Source organism: Lissotriton helveticus, chromosome 10 (assembly GCF_964261635.1).
Source record: "Lissotriton helveticus chromosome 10, aLisHel1.1, whole genome shotgun sequence".
NCBI lineage: Eukaryota > Metazoa > Chordata > Amphibia > Caudata > Salamandridae > Lissotriton > Lissotriton helveticus.
Window position 1 is genome coordinate 574,115,540 of NC_136071.1, and position 22,388 is coordinate 574,137,927.

At 49.8% G+C, this 22,388-nt stretch overlaps 1 long non-coding RNA gene across 1 annotated transcript in view; it reads left to right on the forward strand.

The window, feature by feature from the left end:
• The window catches only part of LOC144785408 (uncharacterized), a 692,494-nt gene that overhangs the window by 388,073 nt on the left and 282,033 nt on the right, over window positions 1-22,388 (forward strand). The gene's annotated exons all lie outside the window — the stretch shown is intronic.

A 22,388-nucleotide genomic window follows, 5' to 3' on the forward strand; every position in this document is an offset into this window, starting at 1 on the left:
TCTGCCCTACACCTGGTTCAGGAAGAGGGAAGACTGTCAACAGAGTGCTCCTGACTGTACTTGTCGTGACAATGCTGGTTCCACCTCCTGCGGAGCGTCTGATATCCCTGCCCTGCACACTGAAAGAAGACACCAGAGCCTGAAAAACAAAGTGCTCAGAGACTGACTGGATTAGGCAAAGGCCCCCCTGGCCTGCGAGAACAAAAGAAATGTCCTATAAAAGTAGGAGCCCTGCTCCTAACAAATCAGATCCTGTTTGCGCTAAGAAGAAACTCTGCCTGAAGAGAAGGACCTGGGAAAGCTCATGGAGGACTACTGTCTCTAATCCTGAGAGACTGGCCTGTGGTGGGTGCCTTGCTGCAAGAAGGAGAGAGGACAAAGACCAAGAATGACTTTATTTATTTCAACTTGTGCATTCTTCTACAAAGATCTCCAAGGGCTTGCTGGTGAACTTGCCCCCTGAACTGCGCCCCAGGAGCATTGGGCGCTACCCCCCCCCCAGAAGGAAGAACTGCTGTTTAAGGTGGTCTGACCCCCCCAGCGCTGATCCAGGGAAGGGAAGTGCATGAGGAAGCCTCCCCGCACCTTCCACGAAGCAGGGCGTCCCCGTCCCCTGAGCACCGGGACCTCTGCTTAGCCGCACCACAGGAGCAAAGTAAAGCCCAGCCACACTGGTCCGAGCAGCGTCAACTGTGGGGAAAGCTGAGCCGTGTTCTGCAAAGTAAAGAGGACCCGTCCGACGAGCTGCTGGCCTCCACGCCGTAGCCCGTAAAGTAAAGATGGAACCCCGCCCCGCCTCGACCTCCCCGCCGAGATCGCACTGAAGGAAGGACCGCTGCTGTGAAGTGTGCAGCTACGGAGCGTCCACCAGGAAAGTACGTTGCGTTGCGCCCAACCCGTACTCCTGCCCGCACCACCTGCAGCCGCTCCCCCTCCTGGGTAGAAGCGTACGCTGCGGGTACGTCTGTTCTGTCCCCACAACGCACCGTCAACTAAGGAGCACCGCGCCTACATCAGCCTCGAGCCGTAGCTGGAGTGCCCCCAAAAGAAATTGCGACGTGACAGGACTGACCCTTGCCGCCGTCCGCCTCGAACCCACCATCAAGAAGAAAAGGTATCTGTGTTCGAATCGCAGAGAACTGTGCGCTGCGTGCCACTCTCCCCTCCAAATGCTGGCATCTAGTGACCTGTGCGCATCGGACCCTGCAAATTGAGGGGCGTACGCCTAGAGTTGTGCGCTGAGAACAGTGCGCTTGTGGCCCAGCTGCCGGTACGCCTTGTGCGGTTAAAAGTGCCCAGTACGCTGAAATCATCCCGCAGTACGAGCCGCACAAGCCTGGTACGGCTCGTACCACTGTTTAACATTGCCGAAGGTGTACGTGTCTCACGCGAGATGCGTGAGATTTGGTAGAGCCTGCGGCGTACGCGTCTCACGCGGGATGCGTGAGATTCGGTAGGGCATTTTGCCGTAATCGTACGGAGCGCACAGGAGTGTTCCCGAGGGCCCAGGCTTTTGAAAGTACAGTACCTGGCCCCTAATGAGAGTACCTGAACATCAGAGAAGGGGTTTGTGGAGATTTTTAAAACTTTTCAAGACAGAACATTGTATATAAAGAACTGTGGCACCCTTTTAAAGTATTGGGACAATTTCACAAGTAACTGGAACACTTATTGTAGCTTTGAAGACTGTAATTTAAATCCATCTGAATGTGATATATATAAAGACATATATTTTTACAAAAGCTTACAGTCTTGTGTCACTGTGTGGTGGGTTGCTACTTTTTGTGTGGGATATTGCAAATGCTTAACTACATGTACTCTGGGGTCTAGCCTTGTCTGCTCGCGCCACACTACCGAAAGGGTGAGCAGGGGTTATTCCTGTGAGTAATCCTTTGCCCTGACTTAGAGGAGAGGGTCCCTGCTTGTCGCAAGTACCTACCTGCGCCAACCAGAGACCCCCAATTCTAACAAGTCCATTACAGGAAGGTATGAAAAGACTGGCACTTCCCCTATAGTAATGGATGTGGAAACAGAGCTCCACAGATACCCAAAGAAGAAGATTATAGAGGAGACCAGAACACTGAGTCACCAGTGGAGAACACCACTTGGCAAGGTGCTCGCAGAACGGTGAGGCTGGATGGGCGTTAAGGAATCTGCGGCTAGACAATGTCTCTACCAGATACATCATTACCGAAGGTAAGTGACTTGTAATCTGATAGAGACATCTAGCTGCAAATTCCTTAACTTAGAATATATACTGTGAGAAGTTGGCCTGGTATATGATGTTCACTATTCTAGTGAGCACCTTGCACCAGTCCAAACAACCCTTATGGTGATGGTTGTAAAGTCAACTTTATAGACCAGCTATCCTAGAGGTAGCATGGACAAAGCAGTCTTAGGCGAAAACTTCAGAGGGCATGAGAAACAAGCTGTTTTACCATATGTAACCCCTTTAATACCAAATGAAAGGACACCACACAGGTTATATATAAAATATATATGTATTTATTACTAACACAACCCTCTGAACTCTTTATGAGGTCAGAGGCACAAGCACATAACAAGATACTTAATTATCATACAATAAGTTGCACAATATACAGTAGAGCCCTAGGGGCACGTAAAACCATATACTAAAATAGTGGTATTAGAACCACGTCAAGAACACAGGATAGGCCTAGGGCCTAGGGAATCGCTGGGGTTACACTGTACTAATGAGAGTTAGGGAGCAGGAGGCCCACGGGAGGCGTGTGCAGTGTCTACACACACACGCGAGTTACCATGGAGTTATAATGGGAACGAAAAAATTGGAAACTAGTTCTTTTAGGACACTTCCGGATGGACTAGGAGAAAGCTACTTAAAACTAAGACACTAGGATAGTCAATACCCACAGGAGCACCGAAGTACTCGCCTTACCTCACCCACAGGAGCCGGGTGCATAGGTGTCAAAGTGTGTCGGGTTTCGTCGCTGATTCCTATGGAGACCTGTAAAAAGATGCTGCAGGCGACCAGGAGAGAAGTGTCCGGTTGGATCCAAGGGCAGATCGAGGAGGAAGAGTACCTGAAAGCAGAGGGGACAGAGTCTGGGTCACTAGCCAGTGACCAGGAAGGAACCAGGTGATGTCGCAAAGCAATCAGGTGATGTCTTGAAGCTTGACTCTGCAGCCACGTGGACCAGGAGGTGTCGATGATGACCAGGGGCTGGATACAGACTGTCCCACAAAGGATCTCGCTCTTGGCGGCATCGGCTTCCGGATTGGAGTCAACAGGCCTTGGCAAATGCAACCCACGCAGGAATCGAATATTCGCTTTGGGTTAGACCAGCAAGGTCTATGGGGCTTCTCCTTTGCAGGGAAGCAGGGGCCCACCTGGAGCAACACGGCAGGTGGTTCAGATTTGAAGGTTTGTCGTCACAGAGGCCGTTAGCCAACGGGCAAGTAACCAGAAAGACGCGTCGAGCAGGAAAATGCAGAAGGGCCCCACGCAGAACTCATGAAGTGTGGAGGGCTGATCTTCGGTGCAGATGATGCTCCGGGCTGAGGCTTCTCAATCCCCAATGCACAACTTGGAGGGTGCCCCAGAAGCTGCACAAGTAGCAAGGAGCAGGTTTTTCAAGACGGCCGGTCGCACGTCTCTCGTCACCTCCACGGGTCTCAGCTTTGCAGGGACTGTGGATTGGGGTCAAAGAAGTCTGGAAGTCTGGCTCTTGTCAGACTCTGTGCTCGGGCTCCGGCGGGAGCATCGACAAAGTAAACTGCAGATTGCTGGACGGTGCCTGTTTGCACAGGGTGGTCACTCCTTGACCACAAGGGAGATTCTTCAGTCCTCTAGTTGCAGTAGAATGTCGAAGGTCAGGAGTTTCGTTACAAGTTTCAGTTCAGGATAAATCTAAAGTCTCTTAACTCAGCTCCTACCTATATACTAATCTGAGGGGCTGGATTACCTGCTAGGTCCCTCCTATGGGTGGGACCAGGGAAAGGGGTGGTTACACCCTTTCACTTTGTCCAGTTTCGCACCAGAGCTGGGGCTGGAGTGCCCCAGCAACTGGTTTGAACCGGGCTATGCATGGGACACCTTGTGTGCCCCAGGCAGTGTCTCATTTCATTCAGCCCTCCCTGCCCCAATACATTATGGCCTGTCTGGGGTGGTGCTAGCACCTCCCAAGACAGGAAACCTATTGTCCAAGCTTCCCTCGCTGGAAGGACTCCCAGCAGCAGGAGGTCAGACTTGTGTCTGTGGCAGCAGCATCCATTTTGTGATGCTGAGGCTCTGGTTAACTTTAACTGGGATTAACAGGAACAACATGTCTTCTCCCTCTAGAAGGGTGGAATGCTACCCCCGTCGCCAGAACAGGTGAGGGGGTAGTATTCCAAAGCGTATGACACCTTACACGACATGTTTTGATAAAGCCAAACCAGAGTAAGCATTTAACTGCGAGGATTATAATGCACTTAAGAGTATATGGTATGGCTATATCATAGAACAGCTAAAAGGACATGGTTCCGAAAGCGGCAGACAGGCTCAGCTCATGCTAAAACCTCATCTCACATAAAACCAAGCACTCTGCCTTCAGGATTGTTAAGGCCTGTCATAGGAATGACTTATAGGTATATATGTGTCTATATATAATGATAGGTATAGGAATACTATATCTAAGCAAGGGGTGATTACATGACCTTGCCCCAGCTGAGTGATCAGCCAGTTGTGTCAGTTTGGATGACCAGCCAGGGGTGGCATAAGATATGCTGCAGCCCCTGGTAGGCCTTGGGTGCACCTATGCCCTGGGTACCTATGGTACACTGTACAGGGACTCACAAGGGTGACCCATTTCCCAATTGGTGATGTACCTAAAGTACATGGTATGAATTTAGAGAGAGAACAGCAGGGCTGTGGGTCTGATTAGCAGGCCTACAGCCACATCTAAGTCGAAAACCAGTGAAGCAAAAAGTGGGGTGACCATAGGAAAGCAGATCCTACTCTCCTACATAACCCCCCCCCCCCAAATGCAGGGGCATTAGACTAACCTTGACCAGTCGTGTCTTCATGTTCTAAGTGGAAGTACTTGGAGAGACCATCTGCATTGCCATGGTCAGTCCCTGGCCTGTGCTCCACTGTAATGTCCATCCCTGTAGGGAAATGGACCACCTAAGCAGTTTGGGATTTTCACCCTTCATCTGATTTAGCCACAAGAGGGGCTTATGGTCTGTCTGAATTTTGAAGTGAGTGCCAAACAAGTATGGCCTCAGCTTCTTCAGGGCCCAAACCACAGCAAAGGCCTCCCTCTCAATAGCTGACCAACGTTTCCCTCTAGGGGTCAGCCTTCTGCTAATAAAAGCAATGGGCTGGTCTTGCCCATCTACATTCAGTTGTGAAAGTACAGCTCCCACCCCCAACTCAGAAGCATCTGTTTGGACAATGAACTCTTTGGAGCAATGGGGGGCGTGGCTTGGCACGCAATGGCGTCGGAAGCGACTAGGTAGAGCTTCGATCCGAGCTCCCCTAACCCGGGCCGATTCTCCGTCCCTTTTCTCCTAAACGGGCCACAACTGCAGGCGGAGTGCCAGTTAACCCTCCTGCACAAGCCGGCCAAGTTTGCAGCTGATCGTTGCTCTGGATCCGCTCCGGTGCAACCTGCCGGACTGCTGCTGCGCCAGGCACCGCGGAACCGGAGAAGAAAATCACGCGAGGCCGTGGTCTCAACTTTCTCACCAGGCCTCTTAACGCAGCCTACACTGTGCGCCACCGACTCGCCTGAGAGTCGACAACCGAATCTGGCAGCCAATTCCTACATCCCCACGATCCTGTGGCACAGTGACCCTGCGACCCACAGCGCCCACTCGCACCCACCTCTGTACAGGACCTGGGCGGAGGCCGGAGAACAGAAACGGAGCCCTGAACCCCCGGTGGCGGAAGCGGGCGGAGACAAAGAGACGTGTCTGCGGGTGAGGCACAATCGAACTGACCGCTCTGCGCACTTAAGACGGCGAGGAGACACGCAACCTACCGGACCACCAAGCAGGGAGGTGTGCCACGAGCTGCGGCATTTTGCGGGGATCTGCTGCGAGAAGGCACGACTGACTGCCACTGCCTTGCAGCTAAACTCACACATCCTAGACCGGGAAACCGCATCGGACACATCCGGGATCCCTACACAGAGACGGGAACCAGCGACGAATCTCTGCAATACAAGCCTCTAGCAACCCTGACAGCGGGTCGCTGAAAACCCGAGCCACGAGCCGTGAGCACCAGCACCAAGACTCGCCGGAGCCACACCACAGCTCACGTGAAGGGACCCCCCGGGTTGGCGGTCTCGGAGACCCCACCATGGCAGACAGCAACTAAGAGGTGAGGAGGGGAGAGGAAGACCACGGGACGCCCCCCCGCCTGCCCGGGGGAGACGGGGATAGCGCGCTCTGCGGCTGATGTTGGCTCCGCCGAGTTAGCGGAAGAGAGAAGAGCTTCGTGAAGCGCACCAAACGTCGCACTGACCCGCGGAGCCTCCATAACATCAGCCGTGCACCCTAAATGACCGGGTGAACGGCGAAACCGAGCACCATTGAACAGAGGCGCACACCCTTGAGGTCATTGAGGTGAGCCACAACGTGAAAGTGAAGTACTTGGTTTTTCAGAACCCAGCGGTGCCAGGGACACACCCTAGGACTTCGGGTTCTTCCTGTTTCAGACTACAGAAACTCAGAGTCTTCTAGGTGAAGTCAAAGATCGAGTTTATTGGCTGCAACCAAGTAACAGGCGTCCTAGAAGTACAACACGGTGTATATTCTCAGGAGACTGCTCAATCTTACAAAGCCAGCCTTCTCTTTTTATACAAAATATTATGCTTCAGGCAAACATTCCTTATTTTACAGTTGACCATTCACATATTTTCAATACAAAGAAAAAGCAGAGTCATGATGACAAGCCCATATTTCAGTTTGTTCAGCCCACAATCAATTACCCGGCAAGGCCCAGTATTTTCATCAGATATCGACAAAACCCCAATAAAAACGGGCGCCTCCTCCTCCTAAAGCAAGTCATAAAGAAAGAAACAGAGGCAGGTGTGTGTAAGATATGGAAGGGTTTGTGTGCGATGAAAGGTTTATGGCATGTTGTGCTTTGGTACTATCTCGATCGGCCACTGGGAGAGGAACTGACCGAACAGGTTTTGCCTTGGGCAATGGAGTCAGCTTGCCCAGGTCGTGCAGGAGTCAGTGAAGGTGTACGTGTCCCTCAGGCTCGTTTTTGGCCTTAGTCACCGGCCTATGTGAGGGCAATCACAAAATGGCTGCCATTCACAAAATAGAACCCGAGGGTTCTGGGCGAAAACTCAGAATACAGGGTGATTTCGTCACTCGAATATGATGAAAATGCTTGTGCATAGTCCACTAGTCATTCTCGGCCGGCTGATATCAAATTTGTCATGATACGAATATGTTTATGACACAGGTCCAAAATTTTCAGTACCACAGACCCTCCTTTTGCCCTTACATAGGCAATCAACCTATCCTCATGCTAATCTGAGTCCAGGTCTGTATTCCTAAAATCATTGAGATGTTGCTGTAGCATCATCCTATTACTTAGATCATCCCTCGATACAGGTTTCCTTACACATGATGTAGCACAGAGGCCACATATAGCAGGAGCACACTGTACACACAGACAGAACAGGAAAAGAATGGCTAAGATCATCCCAATGACCATCAGAATCTTCCATCCCCAGGCGGATAACAGTTCCCAAAACCACCCCATCAACGACCAATCTCCTTTATCCACATGAATAGATTCAGAGATCTTATGTAGTTTGGAGATGGCCTGGTACACTGTTGGAGCGTTATCTGGGATGAAAACACAGCAACTCGATTGGATCACTTTACATACCCCACCTCGGTCTGCAAGTATGACGTCTAACGCGACCCTGTTCTGAAGGGTCATAAGGCGATCCGACTGGAGCTCAGCAGTCAAGTTACTAAGGGCACCAGCAGTTTCATCTACGGTGGATTTAACCACCCTCGTCAGTTGCCTTATGTTCCTGCTGTTAACCATGGGTCCCCAAAACGGCAGAAATACCCTTCATGAAGTCTCCAAATTCTTGTCCTGCAGGGTCTTCTTTACTGAAGACATCTCTAACTATCCTTGTCTTGTGGTAATCTGCTGCAGCTGTGTAGGTGGGAGGCAACAGGAACGAAACAAAGCATATGCCCGAAAAGTCAGGGGGCAACCATGTATGGGCTCTATCATGGCAGATGAAATAGGTACCCTTAGCTGCTAAGAACGAAGGGGAAGTCGGAGACGCAAAAACATATGTCTCAGTGCAGATGCTCTTCCCTAACTGAGCTCTGGGATTCTTGCCATTACCTTGCAGACATAGGTGACCCTGATGGGGTACAATCCAAATCGGGGAGGATCTCTTAGCTCGCTGTTTTTCACTCAGAGTAACTCCATATCCGGTCTCGTTCCATCCAATATATGCTAGTGTCTCATCTCTCGGGATAGTCTCATAGGAAGTATCTTCCCTAATCATATCTACTATACCCTTAACTCGAGCACTATTCTTTGGATTGTCTTTTTCAGAACGTAGGGGGTAGACTTCATGTGCATAGATGAACATTGTTCTGTATGCCCACACAGAACCATTATGGCTGAAAGGCAGGACCAGATAAGGGATACCTTTATCCGTTGTGTGAGGCATAAGACCACACACCCAACAGTTAGTCGTGTTCATTACTAGTTGGTGTTGGTGCAAAAGCTGAACGAAGGAGTTATTAATAAACTCTAATCTCCTAACGGACTCATGCTCAGGAAAAGGGTGGAAAGAATGCGAGGAAACAGTAGGAGGAGGTATGGGCAGTGTAGTGGGTGCAAATGTCATTCGAAAAGAGAATAAAACATATCCTATTAAAAACATTATTACACTGAACAACATGAAAATGCATAATACCAAAAAACGTTTCTTGGTCATCATTCTACATATTTTAGCTTTAAAGTTCATCTCTATGGCAGGTCTCTCCATCTCGAAAAACTCCATCCTCTCTAAATGCTGCTCGCGATGGTAGGGTGTTCTATGCTAAGGAATGCTTCTGTCAGTCCAGGGCAATTCCCTTAGACCAACCAGAACTGTCGACCTAACGTCTTCAGCTGTACTCCAAAGACTTGGGCAACCGCGACACTACAGCTGAACCCGGATGGTGGTTCGAAAAACAAAAATAAAAAAGTTTCTCAGATGAGAGAGCTGCACTTTCAAAAATTGCAAAGGAAAGAAAAAAATGTATTAGTCCATAGCTCTCGGCCTCAGGTTATAGCGTCTTTTTCCAGGTAATGTCTGGTCTTGAAACAGCAGTTCAGGCTCTGCAGTGTCCAATTGAATTGACGGTGGCACAGCTCCTTGCAAAAGTTTGTCACTTTCCTGTTCAGAAATTGTTCCTTTTATGCGTGCATCACTGAAAGGTAGAAAACGAGGCACAGTCTCAGTCTCAGAGTCAGCAACACCCTCCTGGACCCACTGGTAGTACAGCAGAGGCAAAAGGACCCTCTTACAATGTACGCCGTGGATCCAGTTCTTTTTCCCTTCCACTCGCACAGCTGATCTTGTTGATAACAGGACTAGATAGGAGCCTGTCCAGCGGGGGTGATCATTCTTTGTCCGCTGGAAATTCTTCACCAAAACCCAGGATCCAGGAGTAATAGGATGTCCTGGAGCTTCAGAGACCTGAGGCAGAGTATCGTGAACCTGTTGGTGTAAAACACGCAATTTAGCCGTCAATTCATACAAATAATCAAGCAGTACAGGGTGTCCGATCTCACTGAATTTTGTCGGCCTTGGCACTCCCCATATGTTGGCCGGACGGCCGAACACAATCTCATAGGGACTAAGTCCCACTCGCGAATGCACAGTCATTCTGGTTGATAGGAGTGCCAAAGGCAGAGCGTCAGGCCATTTAAGGCCAGAGTTCGCTTGGATTTTGGCCAATTTCAGTTTTAACGTGCCATTGTAGCACTCTACTAGTCCAGCTGATTGAGGGGGATTTGCAGCGTGGAATTTTTGCCGGATACCTAGCCCTTCACATACTTTCTTCATCACTCGACCCACAAACTCACTTCCATTGTCACTCCAGACCATTCTCGGCATTCCAAATCTGGGAAAAAAATTCTTTGACAAGGGCTTTAGCTGTGGACAAGGCAGTGTTGTCCTTTAAGGGATATGCTTCTACCCATCTCGAAAAGGCACAAACAACAACGAGTACGTATTTCAAATTGTTGCACCTTTCCATGTGGATGAAATCTTGCTGCAAAACCTCAAACGGGTACGTTGGAGGCGCAAAATGACCAGCTGGAGTTGGGGTTCCCCCAATGACGAGCTGGAGTTGGGGTTCCCCTACCAGGAATGTATTTCAAGCACACCATGCAATTCTTGACTACATTCTCTGCGCATTTTGGGATTCTCGCATTTTGCCACACTGGAGCCAACAACTTACAAATCCCTTTCACACTGATGTGAGCCATTCCATGGGCCATTGTAACCACTGCAAGCACATATGCATCGGGTAACAACCACCGCTGATGTTCTGACAATTCAACCCAACAACCATTTGTATCCAATTTACCCGTACTCTCTCTCCACACACTCAATTCTTTTTCTGTAGCTTCAGCTTGAATAGACTTCACACTCTCTATCGTGTCTTCACACATTCCAACATCACCAACCCATCTTGCAGGGCCTGCAACATACATTCGACTCATCACATCCCTTGCTGTTTCTTTTGCGACTTCATCAGCAAATGCATTTCCACGACCAACATCATCAGTCACCTTCTTGTGTGCACTGCATTTACAATCGCAACTTGCAGGGGCAACGTAAGTGACTCGAGAAGCTCATTCACCAACTGACCATGCTGTATCTTAGGTCCATGCGAAGTCAGGAACCCACGTTCCTTCCACAATGGTCCAAAACTATGGGCCACATTGAATGCATACTGGCTGTCAGTATATATGGTCACTTTCATTCCTTTTAATAACACACACGCTCTTGTAAGTGCAATCAACTCTGCTGCTTGAGCTGAATTATGTGGGACACGTGCAGCTTCAACAATCGTATGCAAAGTCGTAACAGCATATGCTGCAGTCGTATCACCATTCGGAAGCTTGAAGCATGAACCATCCACCCATAAGGTACCATCACACTTCACAAGAGGGGTGTCCTGGAGATCTATTCTCCCTTTCGTTTCGTCTTCTGTTCTGAGAAAACAATCATGCTGTTCAGAAGCATCTGTCTCTGCTACAATCGGCAACAACGTGGCTGGATTCAACGTGTTGCATCTCTTTATGTGCACATGGCTCGCTAAAAGTGTCACTCATAACCTGACAATCGAGCACTAGTTAAGTGCTGTGTCTTGGTCTTATTTAACAACGTGTCCACTGCATGTGGAACCATCACAACCAATGTATTATTCATCACTAAACCAGCAGACTGCCGAATAGAAACAGCTGCTGCCGCCGTGGCTCTTAAGCAACTTGGCAATGCTTTAGCTACCGGGTCCAAAGTTGACGAAAAATACGCGCATGGACGCTGCTTGTTTCCGAACAACTGTGTCAACACTGACAATGCACAACCTTCTTTCTCATGGACATACAGTGTAAAAGGCTTACTGTAGTCGGGGGTACCCAACACAGGAGCCAAACACAATGCATCACGCAATTCGGAAAAACTTTTCTGACAATCTTCAGACCATGGAAGGGGATTCGGTGTATCTTTACAGGTCAATGCCACCAAGGGTTTGGCCAGTAAAGAAAAATTCGGTATCCATTGTCTGCAATAGGATGTAATGCCCAAGAAAGCGCGCACTTCTCTCTGTGTCCTTGGCACACTCAATTTTGCAATTGCCTGAATTCTTTCTGGGGTCAGTTTCCTTCCCTCCTTCGACAAGAGATGACCTAAGTAGGTCACTTCTTGTCGACAATATTGTAACTTTGAAAGGGACACTTTGTGATGTAAATCAGACAAATGACGCAACAATGACAACGTTGCTTCTTTGCAAATTTCCTCAGTATCTGCAGCGATTAGTAAATCGTCAACATACTGAATAAGGGTAGCGCCATCAGGTAAAACAATTGTATCAAGCTGTGTTTTTAAAGCCTGACTATATATCGATGGACTCTCACAATAGCCCTGGGGAGCGCGTTTGAACCGGAAGCTTCGTGCTCCTAAACAGAAGCCGAAAATATCCCTACTCTACTCGGCAATTGGGATGCTGAAAAAGGCATTTTTCAGGTCAATCACTGAGAACCAAGTGGCGGAAGCTGGAATCATCGTTAATAAGGCAGTGATATCAGGGACAACTGGAAACTGTGGCACAACTATTTTATTCACCTCTCTAAGATCAATTACAAATCTGTAAACAGGTGGCTGGGAAGGGTCAGTGCGCTTCAAAACAGGCAAAACGGGACTATTGCAAACGTTGCCTCTTGTCTCTTCAATTACATCTTTTTCAATCAAATCATAAATGATCGCTAGCAACGCTTTTTCACCTTCACTAGATATTTTATATTGGGGTATTCGTGGCATTTTAACATTGGCTTTCAATTTCCAAAAAACCCACATCATTAGGACCAGTAGCCCAAAGAATATCAGGGAGAAGCGACAATTCTGTCGGAAGTTTATCCTTCGACAAATACATTGGGGAGACCACTTTCTTACCTAGTGTAAGTTGTACTCCCGAAGGAGAACAATACAATGTTGCATACAATCTTTTCAACAGGTCCAATCCTAACAAGTTTTCACCACAACCTGTTGTCAGAATAAGGGGTGCTTCTAATTCACAAGGTCCAACAGAAAGTGACATAGGACTAGAAATTGGGTTCCTAACCGGGGTGCCAGAAAAACCTACTGAAACATTCCTTTCGCCAGACAAAGGTGCGCCAGGGAGTTTAGAGTGCATAATGGAACTCTTTGTAGCACCAGTATCCAACAGAAAAGGCTCTGACACACCTGATGTAATCACCTCAACATAAGGTCCACTCTGATCTACTGGAACTGAAACAACTCCCTCTCTTTGTCTATGGCTGTCCTAGCAATCATTACCTTCCATATTCTCATCTTCTGCATAGTAGTCATCAGCATAGTACTGAGCCGTCCTACCAGACGCATTGTTCTGCTGATCAAAACTATTCATTGAATTCTGTGGCGGAAAAGAACGCGCGTTCTGGGGGAAATTTCCACGTCCTCTATTCTAGGCGCTTGTGGAGTACCTCGACCTCTTGCGCTAGAAACACCATTCATACGCTGTAGCAGAGCAGGGCAACTACTTTTAAAATGGCCCTCCTCTTTACAATATGCACACTGATTAGGGCCTACAGGAAAGCGTTGTTGAGGATATTCGGTCCTTTGCATGTTTCTCTGAAACTGCTGAGGCTGCTGATAGTTACTCTGACCACCACGAGGCGGGTACGCTTGCTGTAAAAGAACCTTGGTTTTTACCTCTTTCGTTTTCTTGTCTGCTCTATCCCTTTCATCTTTGTCCCTGTTTTCGTAATACTGCGCAGTAGCCAATATCTGTGCTGAAGAGGAAACGGCCCACAAACTTTCTGAATCTTTTAATTTCTTACACAACTCGGGAAGCAAATTATGCACAAACTTGTCAACGAACAACCGTTGACCACCTTCTGTACTCATATCTTGACCACAGTGGTCGATAAACGTCTCCTCAAACCTAGTAAAGAAATCAGACACGGTTTCCTCTTTCTTCTGCTTCCATGCAGACAATTTGTCCCAATTCACTCGCATCGCAGGCATCAAAGTCTTCTTGTAAGTAATTATCCTACCAGGGAGGTCTGCCACTAAAGGTTCGGGTTTAGCACCACCAACTTGTCTGCCATCAGCAGCAGCAATATTAACCCATGTATCACCTAACTCCTGATCATGATCAGCATGACGAATCTTTCCCCATAAAGGCTGTGGAACAACATTTCCAAACAACATGTCTATATCCGCTAAATTCATAATGCAATAGCCTGCAGTCTGTGACAATTCCTTGTAATACCCTGCAGGATTTTTACGGGGATCAGGCAAAGTCTGCCTAAGGGCCAATACTTCAGCTCGCTTCCATGGAACATGTACCCAAACACGCTGAAAATGTGCTGGCACAACTGGGGGGTTATTATTTGGACCAGCAGGTACTTATTCCTTCCATACCGGAGGAACCTCTCTCATGGGGTACTGTCTCGCTTTCCTCCTAACAGAGGGATCATGCTCAAACAATGACCGGGAAACACCTTCACTCCTAAACGACAACAATGTCGCAACCGCTTTTTCAACATCGGGACCCACAATTGTGCCTTTTGCAAACTCGAACCGTATACGACATAACTCAGGCGGATTGGGCTCCAAATCATTTTCCTCTAAATCCTCACAAAGAAAACTACACATTTTCTCGAAAACCTATCTCTGTTTCGGCTCTTCCCACTGATGGAAGACATCCATAACAGAATCTAATTCATATCTCGTAGGGTCTGTAACCCATTTGTGTGCCAAATAATTCAATGTTTCCCGCTCTCTAGAGTCGGGCAGTTGACTACGCAATTGTTTGCTCGTTGAAACAGGGGTCATACTAGTTGCCCCAAAAAGAGGATACAGAAGACTAGCAACAGTGTTAGTCATTCTCTGTCGAACAGAAGGAGAAGTTGACGAAAGAACAGGAGTAAAAGCAGAGTGAGGCAAGGCAGATGCAGATGCAGATGCAGTAACAGTAGGAATATCAGTAGAGGCAGTCGATGCAGCAGGCAAAGTCGTAAGAAGTACAGGGGGAGCAGGTAGCAAAGTCAGCGGCCCTTGAGGAGGCTGAGCCGTAGCAGTAGGAGCCAACTGAAGAGGAGCTGGCGGTTGTGGAAGAACCTGGGGCACAACAACCGGAGGTTGCACAACTAAAGGTTGCGGAGGTGCAGTAGCACTCTGCGCATAGGGGGTGGCGAACTCAATAAATGAGACATTAAAGGATCTTTCTCAAGTTCTCGTGCTGTATCCTGCTGGAGAGGTGGCAAAACTGGATAGCATTTATCGATCGCCATTTTACGTTGCTTGTGCAACTGTTCACCTGCTTGTTCTTCCTCATTATCTTTATATTGCATAGCAGCTTGCATTGTCGAAATACCCTTTTCTCTTTTATTCTTTTTAGCTAATTTAATTTCTTTCTGTTTGGCTTCCTTTCCCCATAGGCGGAAAGAGTCAAACATCGCCGGCCGGGCTTTCTTCTTAAAAACTCTAACCTCTAGATTATCTAGTATCTCTGTGTCAAAACTACCATATTGGGGCCATTTTAAAACACCATACTTTCTGGTGTATCGGATCCATACTTCATTATACGTGATGGGGCCCACGCCGTGTTTCACGTAGGGCTCATAGGTTGGAGTTCCAATCGGAGAAACCGGACACGAGTCCTCCAATCGGGAATCCCTATTACAACCAAGACAAAACAAGTTTCCTAGTCTGCTAAGACCAGGCATCTTCGCTCTCTAGTCTAGCTTCATACTTCAAAGGATTATCGAATACGATAGTCTTGTGAATACACGAGTCCCTCGGCTTTGGTACTTGCAAGTTCCAAATCAAAGATCCCAAGGGGATACCCAAACTAAGAACCAAACTAAGGACTGGGAGGCGCTCCACTTATACTTAACTGAGGTATCGATGACGTCACCAGAAGACTCGTCTATCGTTTAACTCTACCAATCATCAAGGGTCCAAAACAGGGCGATAGTCAGGGCAGCAGTCCTTCGTAGCCGTCGGGAAGCGGGGAACCTCGCAGCAAAGACTTTTGGACCACGTCGACATGCAGGGGTCGATGGAGTGGCGGCCTTCCTCCAGAATTTTCACACGAAGCTCCTCCCGAACCTCTGGCTTGGACCGGTACCGCTGATATCGCCCTACGTTGGGCGCCAACTGAAGTACTGGGTTTTTCAGAACCCAGCGGTGCCAGGGACACACCCTAGGACTTCGGGTTGTTCTTCCTGTTTCAGACTACAGAAACTCTAGAGTCTTCTAGGTGAAGTCAAAGATCGAGTTTATTGGCTGCAACCAAGTAACAGGCGTCCTAGAAGTACAACACGGTGTATATTCTCAGGAGACTGCTCAATCTTACAAAGCCAGCCTTCTCTTTTTATACAAAATATTATGCTTCAGGCAAACATTCCTTCTTTTACAGTTGACCATTCACATATTTTCAATACAAAGAAAAAGCAGAGTCATGATGACAAGCCCATATTTCAGTTTGTTCAGCCCACAATCAATTACCCGGCAAGGCCCAGTATTTTCATCAGATATCGACAAAACCCCAATAAAAACGGGCGCCTCCTCCTCGTAAAGCAAGTCATAAAGAAAGAAACAGAGGCAGGTGTGTGTAAGATGTGGAAGGGTTTGTGTGTGATGAAAGGTTTATGGCATGTTGTGCTTTGATACTATCTCGATCGGCCACTGGGAGAGGAACTGACCAAACAGGTTTTGCCTTGAGCAGTGGAGTCAGCTTGCCCAGGTCGTGCAGGAGTCAGTGAAGGTGTACGTGTCCTTCAGGCTTGTTTTTGGCCTTAGTCACCGGCCTATGTGAGGGCAATCACAAAATGGCTGCCATTCACAAAATGGAACCCGAGGGTTCTGGGCGAAAACTCAGAATACAGGGTGATTTCGTCACTCGAATATGACGAAAATGCTTGTGCATAGTCCACTAGTCATTCTCGGCCTGCTGATATCAAATTTGTCATGAGACGAATATGTTTATGACACAGGTCCAAAATTTTCAGTACCACAAAAGGAGTACGCCTGATCCCCCCTCACACCACCACTGAGGCCTGCTGATCTGCTCGGAACAGCACAACCACAGTAGAAGAAGGCTCCCGCTGAGAGATTGGGCCAGGAGAAGGGCCCTCATGCCCCAGAATATCTGCACTTCCTGGTAACTGGGGACTAGAGGCGGACACGCAGCACCGGTTTGCCAGAGCCTCTACAATACCGGGGCGCTCCACCGCTCTGCTGGGCTGAAATTATCTCACCGAGCGCCCGAAGCCCCCCCCCGAAGCCGGTTGCTGTAGGCGGAGGCTGGCCTGCGCACCCCCAGGGGAAGTGGGGACTAGGGGACTGGCCTGACACGGCCCCGACGCAGGAGAGAGAACTGGAAGAGTCGTGCCGAATGCTGCATCATCGTGAAGCTACACAGCAATGAGGCCCTGACCCAGGGCGCTCCTAGATCGCCATAACTAACAGCTCCTGCCCGATCAGTAGGCCAACACACAAGCTCCACTCGCTGGGTTTTGTTGAGGGGCAAGAATCGGCGACGCATGCACTGGGCGAGCCCTGGTAGCCCCCCGAAGTGATCAAACACGAGTGCCCTTCCTCACAGCGGGGTGTGGCGGAGTGGCCCCCCCAAGAGTGGACCCTCTCGGATACAACGGACGTTTCCACTCGCCGTCTCGCCCATGTCTGGGGGCGTGAAGACACGTACTGGCACCGGAGGTGCTTCCTCGAAGGGGAGGGTGGATAAACCGATCCCACACATGGACGCCGACCATGTGGCGACGAGACTGGACAATGTGCTGGCAGTCATGGAGCGCCTGGAGTAGTCACTTCAACAGACTCGTACCTCCCAAGAGACCAAGATTGACAGTGTAGCGATAGACTTAAACCACCTTAGGGCCGATCACAAAAAACTGGCGGACCGCACTAAATCTCTGGAGGGCATGGTAGCAGACCTGGAGCCCCGGGTGACTCAGACAGACAAACATATACAAGATCTTCTGAACAGAGTCGACTTTTTGGAGGACCGTGCAGAGGACGCAGAAGGGCGGGCATGAAGAAACAACATCAGACTCGTGGGCGTGCCGGAGAAATGGGAGGGGACGGACCCCACACAAAGAGTGGAGGACTGGATCAGAGCCATACTACCAGAAGGCACGCTGTCGCCATATTTCGTGGTAGAGCGCGCACACCACGTACCCACGAGACCACTTCCAACGGGCTCCAACCCCAGACCGCTGCTCCTACGCGTCCTCAAATACAGAGACAGGGATACAATCCTACGCGAAACCAGAAAGCTCGGAGAGATCCAAATTGACAACGCTAAAATAATGCTCTTCCCTGATTATACAGTTCAAGTACAACGCCAGAGACACTCATTCCTTGCAGTGGAACGACGGCTGCGACAGTTGGGACTGAAATACTCCCTCCTCTTCCCTGCCAAATTGAGAGTGGTGGCACAGGACAAGGCACACTTTTTCACTAGCCCCGAGGAAGTCGAGGCCTGGCTAGATGGCGGCGTGGACAAGACACCCCGATTCACACAGGGAACGGCCACAACATCACGCTCACGTGGATCACAGTGACGCAACAGGCGCAAATCACCCACTCCTCACCAAACACAAGACGCAACAACACGGTCCCCACCCGCGGACCTGGTTCTCCTGGAACAGCAAGATGCACTACGCAAGGTCACGGAAATTAGCAGTTCCCCGACACCGTCCTCTGTCTTGAATGCTAGCCCACGTGCATTTCCGAGCGACGATGAAGCTATTTACGGAATATCTGACTCCCAGTTATCCGTGGACCCGCCTGATGTTACGCCGCAGACAGCTGACCTACTCAATTGAAGGACAAGACAGCATGTCTATGAGTGACTTGTGGTCAGAGATGTCTTGAGAGTGGCTGACAAGCTCATCATGGTGTGAGTGGAGCCGAGTGATGATGGAAACTAGACCTCCCGACACGTGGGGGGCTACAATACCGAGACACAGTGAGTAATAATCCGGAACTTTAAATACTGTGAGTGTACAACACTAGTGACATTTTTCCCCCAATCCCACTAGCTGACCGCTGACTACTGGTGGCCGGAATGACTGGGATCCTATGCTCCTGTGAGGTCTCTCCCTTGGAGACTTGAGACGGACAGATGCGTATTAAAAGAACTGTTCCAAGGCACTCTTTGCGACACCTGATACCTGTGGCCTATATTCCACGGCCCGGGATGGGGAACCATCCCCCCTTTCTGTGGCAAACGCTGCTGAACCGCCACACCGGCACCTAGCGCCCAACACCTCCCAGAACTGTAAGATTTGTTGTCACTTTTGACAGTGTGGACGGCGGCATGTTTAGCAACTGACCTTTTAGCATCTGTTATTGTTTTGACCTTTCTTGTTCTGTTGTGTTATTATACCCTCACCCCTCCTGCTACTGTGAGAATTGCGCGCCACTGTGGCTACACCTAAATATGGATATGAGGCAGGGGAGATGTGGGAGGTTCGGGGGAGGTGGAGTGGGGAGGTCCGGGGGTGGATGGAGGGTGTGGGAGTCACGTAGATGAACGACATGGCTGAGATAAAAATATGCACCTGTAACGTCAGGGGAATGCACACGCCATCGCGTAGATATCAGATATACTCCTACCTGAAACGACACTGGATACATATTGCACTCTTGCAAGAGACACATCTGAACAAAACAGAAGTAAGCGCGCTACACCGAAGGTGGCGTGGACAGTTATATGCCACAGAATACTCCTCATACGCTCGGGGAACGCTACTGTGGGTCCGACCTGGGACCCCTTTGGCAGTGTCACACAAACATATTGACCCAGATGGCAGATTTGTGGTAGTTCATGGCCGCCTAGATAGACAACCGGTGGTTCTGGCCTCCTTATACTCTCCAAACACAGATCAGGGAGATTTCTTCACACGACTCTCGCCGTCACTGGCGCCATGGCATGGCGTCTCATGGATTTTGGGGGGAGACTATAACTGTATCTTGGGCGCAACATTGGATCGCTCTTCCCCACCTCAGACCGGCACACCTGCGCACGGGGCCATGAGAGCGCTGAAAAGCTGGGCCGCACAATGGGACTTACACGATGCCTGGCGCACGCGCAACCCCACAACTAAGGTGTATTCATATTATTCCGGAGCACATGCCTTACACGTGCGATTGGATAGGTACATGGTCTCCGCTGATCTGCAGCCCCACATCATTGACACACAATACCTAGGCCGCACCCATTCAGACCATAACCCACATACACTAGACATTGCATGGGAAAGACCGCACCCACCCATCCCCACCTGGAGGCTGCAACCAGCACTCTTGCTGGATGCACCTTTCCGAAATTCCCTCCTTACACAAACAACGCAATATTTCGAGGACAACTCGGGCACAGCTTCCTCCCCCCAGGTCGAATGGGACGCTTACAAAGTGGTGATCAGTGGACACTGCCTGGGCACGCAGGGATGTATGCAGAAGCAATTAGACAAAGACTTGACACGGTGGAGACGGACATGCTACAGCGAGAACAGGACACTGTGGGCGGCGCTGACGGCCCCCTGCTAGTGGCACGCGCAGAACACACAAGACTACTAGACCGGCTTTGCAATCTTAATTACGCAGCTCATTCAGCGCGCACACATCACCTCAGCGATAAACCTGGTAAACTGCTAGCCTGGCTGATTAAACAGGAAGATCGTGCAGCGCCAGTGTCGGCGATAGATATAGATGGAGGTGCGACAGTGTACACGCAGATTAAAATACATGATGCTTTCACGGAGCACTACAAACGGTTATATGGCTCCCGCCTCAGGGTCCCCCAGACTGATATTGTGGAGTACCTTTCGACTCTACAAATGCAGCAATTGACCACCACACAACAGGAAGAGCTCGGGCCCCGCTCACATCTGAGGAGGTCCGCACCGCCATTTTCAACCTGTCCAATGGCAAGTCCCCCGGGCCCGACGGCCTACCCGCCGAGCTCTACAAAGCCTGTTCGGATATCCTTATTCCCGAGCTGCTAAAAGTGTATGCGGCGGCCACGGAAGATTCCTCCCTCCCCCGATGCTTAATGAAGCCAACCTAATTTCAATACTCAAACCCGGCAGGGATGGTGCACACATGGGCTCATATCACCCATTAGCTCTCTTGAATACAGATTATAAAATACTCGCCTCAACCCTAGCACAGCGGCTGGCCCCTTTGGTCCCGCCACTGGTACACCGTGACCAGAATGGCTTTGTGCCCACACGTAGCACATCCAATAATATTCGCAGGCTGTTTCGAGTGCAGGAATACGCTGTTCGCCAATGGCCGAGATCGGGGTGCCTCGTACTGGACCTCGAAAAGGCATTTGACTCAGTGGAGTGGAAATACCTGGCGGCAGTGATGGATAAATATGACCTTGGGGACGGCTACACCGATATGGTGGACTTGTTATACCAGCGCCCCACCGTCCGCGTACCCACGGGCAGACTCCTCTCAGATGCCATCAGGGTGCGAAGGGGCACCAGACAGGGCTGCCCCCTGTCCCCACTGCTGTTTTCCATGGCTATGGAACCCGTAGCTACGATACTGAGGTCACGGGGGGAGGAATGGGGAATCCCGATGGCGGATGGAATGCATGCGGTCTCGCTTTACGCGGATGATCTACTTTTATACGTCTGGGATTTAACCTGCACTCCGAGGGCTCTAACTGACATATTTCGGTCCTTTGAGGACATGTCAGGCTTAAGAGTCAACTGGGCCAAATCGGACACATACTCATTTGGCCCGGATACGCCCGAGTGCGACGTACGAATAGGAGGCGAAAGGCTTAACTGGTATCCCACTACATTCAGGTACCTGGGAATACACATATACAGGAACCCGACGGACATACTGGAGGGGAACCTGATGAGAGCGATCTCTTCTTTGCGAGCGCAGGTATCCTTCTGGAAAACCCTGCCCTTGAATGTGCCAAGCCACGTGGCGCTGACGAAAATTATAGTCCTACCACGACTATTGTATTACTACGCCAACATCCCGAACTACGTCCATGCCAGACTGTTTCGCGAGCTGGAAACCTTACTCCGCTGCCTTATTTGGAACACAGGACGACCCCGTGTGGCGCTGGCGAAGCTATATTCACCCACTGAAGCTGGGGGCCTCCCAGTCCCCAACTTGGAACTGTACTACTTGGCGGCACAAATGCAGTGGGTGTCGAGATGGCTGGACAGCAGGAACTTGACAGATACGGCCACAGACACCACTACCTGGACCCATACGCAAATCTGCACATTGTTCCACCCTCTAACTAAGACTCTCTGCCCTACACAAATACACCTAGCGGTGGCACGCAGGTGCTTTCTGCGCAGCTTAAGACTGACCCGCATGACGAGACCGTACGCCCCAGTGCTCCCCCTGCTGGGCACCCCCAGAGAAGGCGGAGTAGTCACGGAAATCACGCTGGACAGATGGACGCAGGCAGGAGTGGAGACACTGGGAGACCTGTACGAGAACGGAGCTCTGCTCCCTTTTGCAGAGCTCACTGTGGGCACAGGCCTGCCGGCCGGACAGTTTCTTCTACACGCGTCCCTAGTGTGTACGCTGACAGATGCTTGGGGTGACATG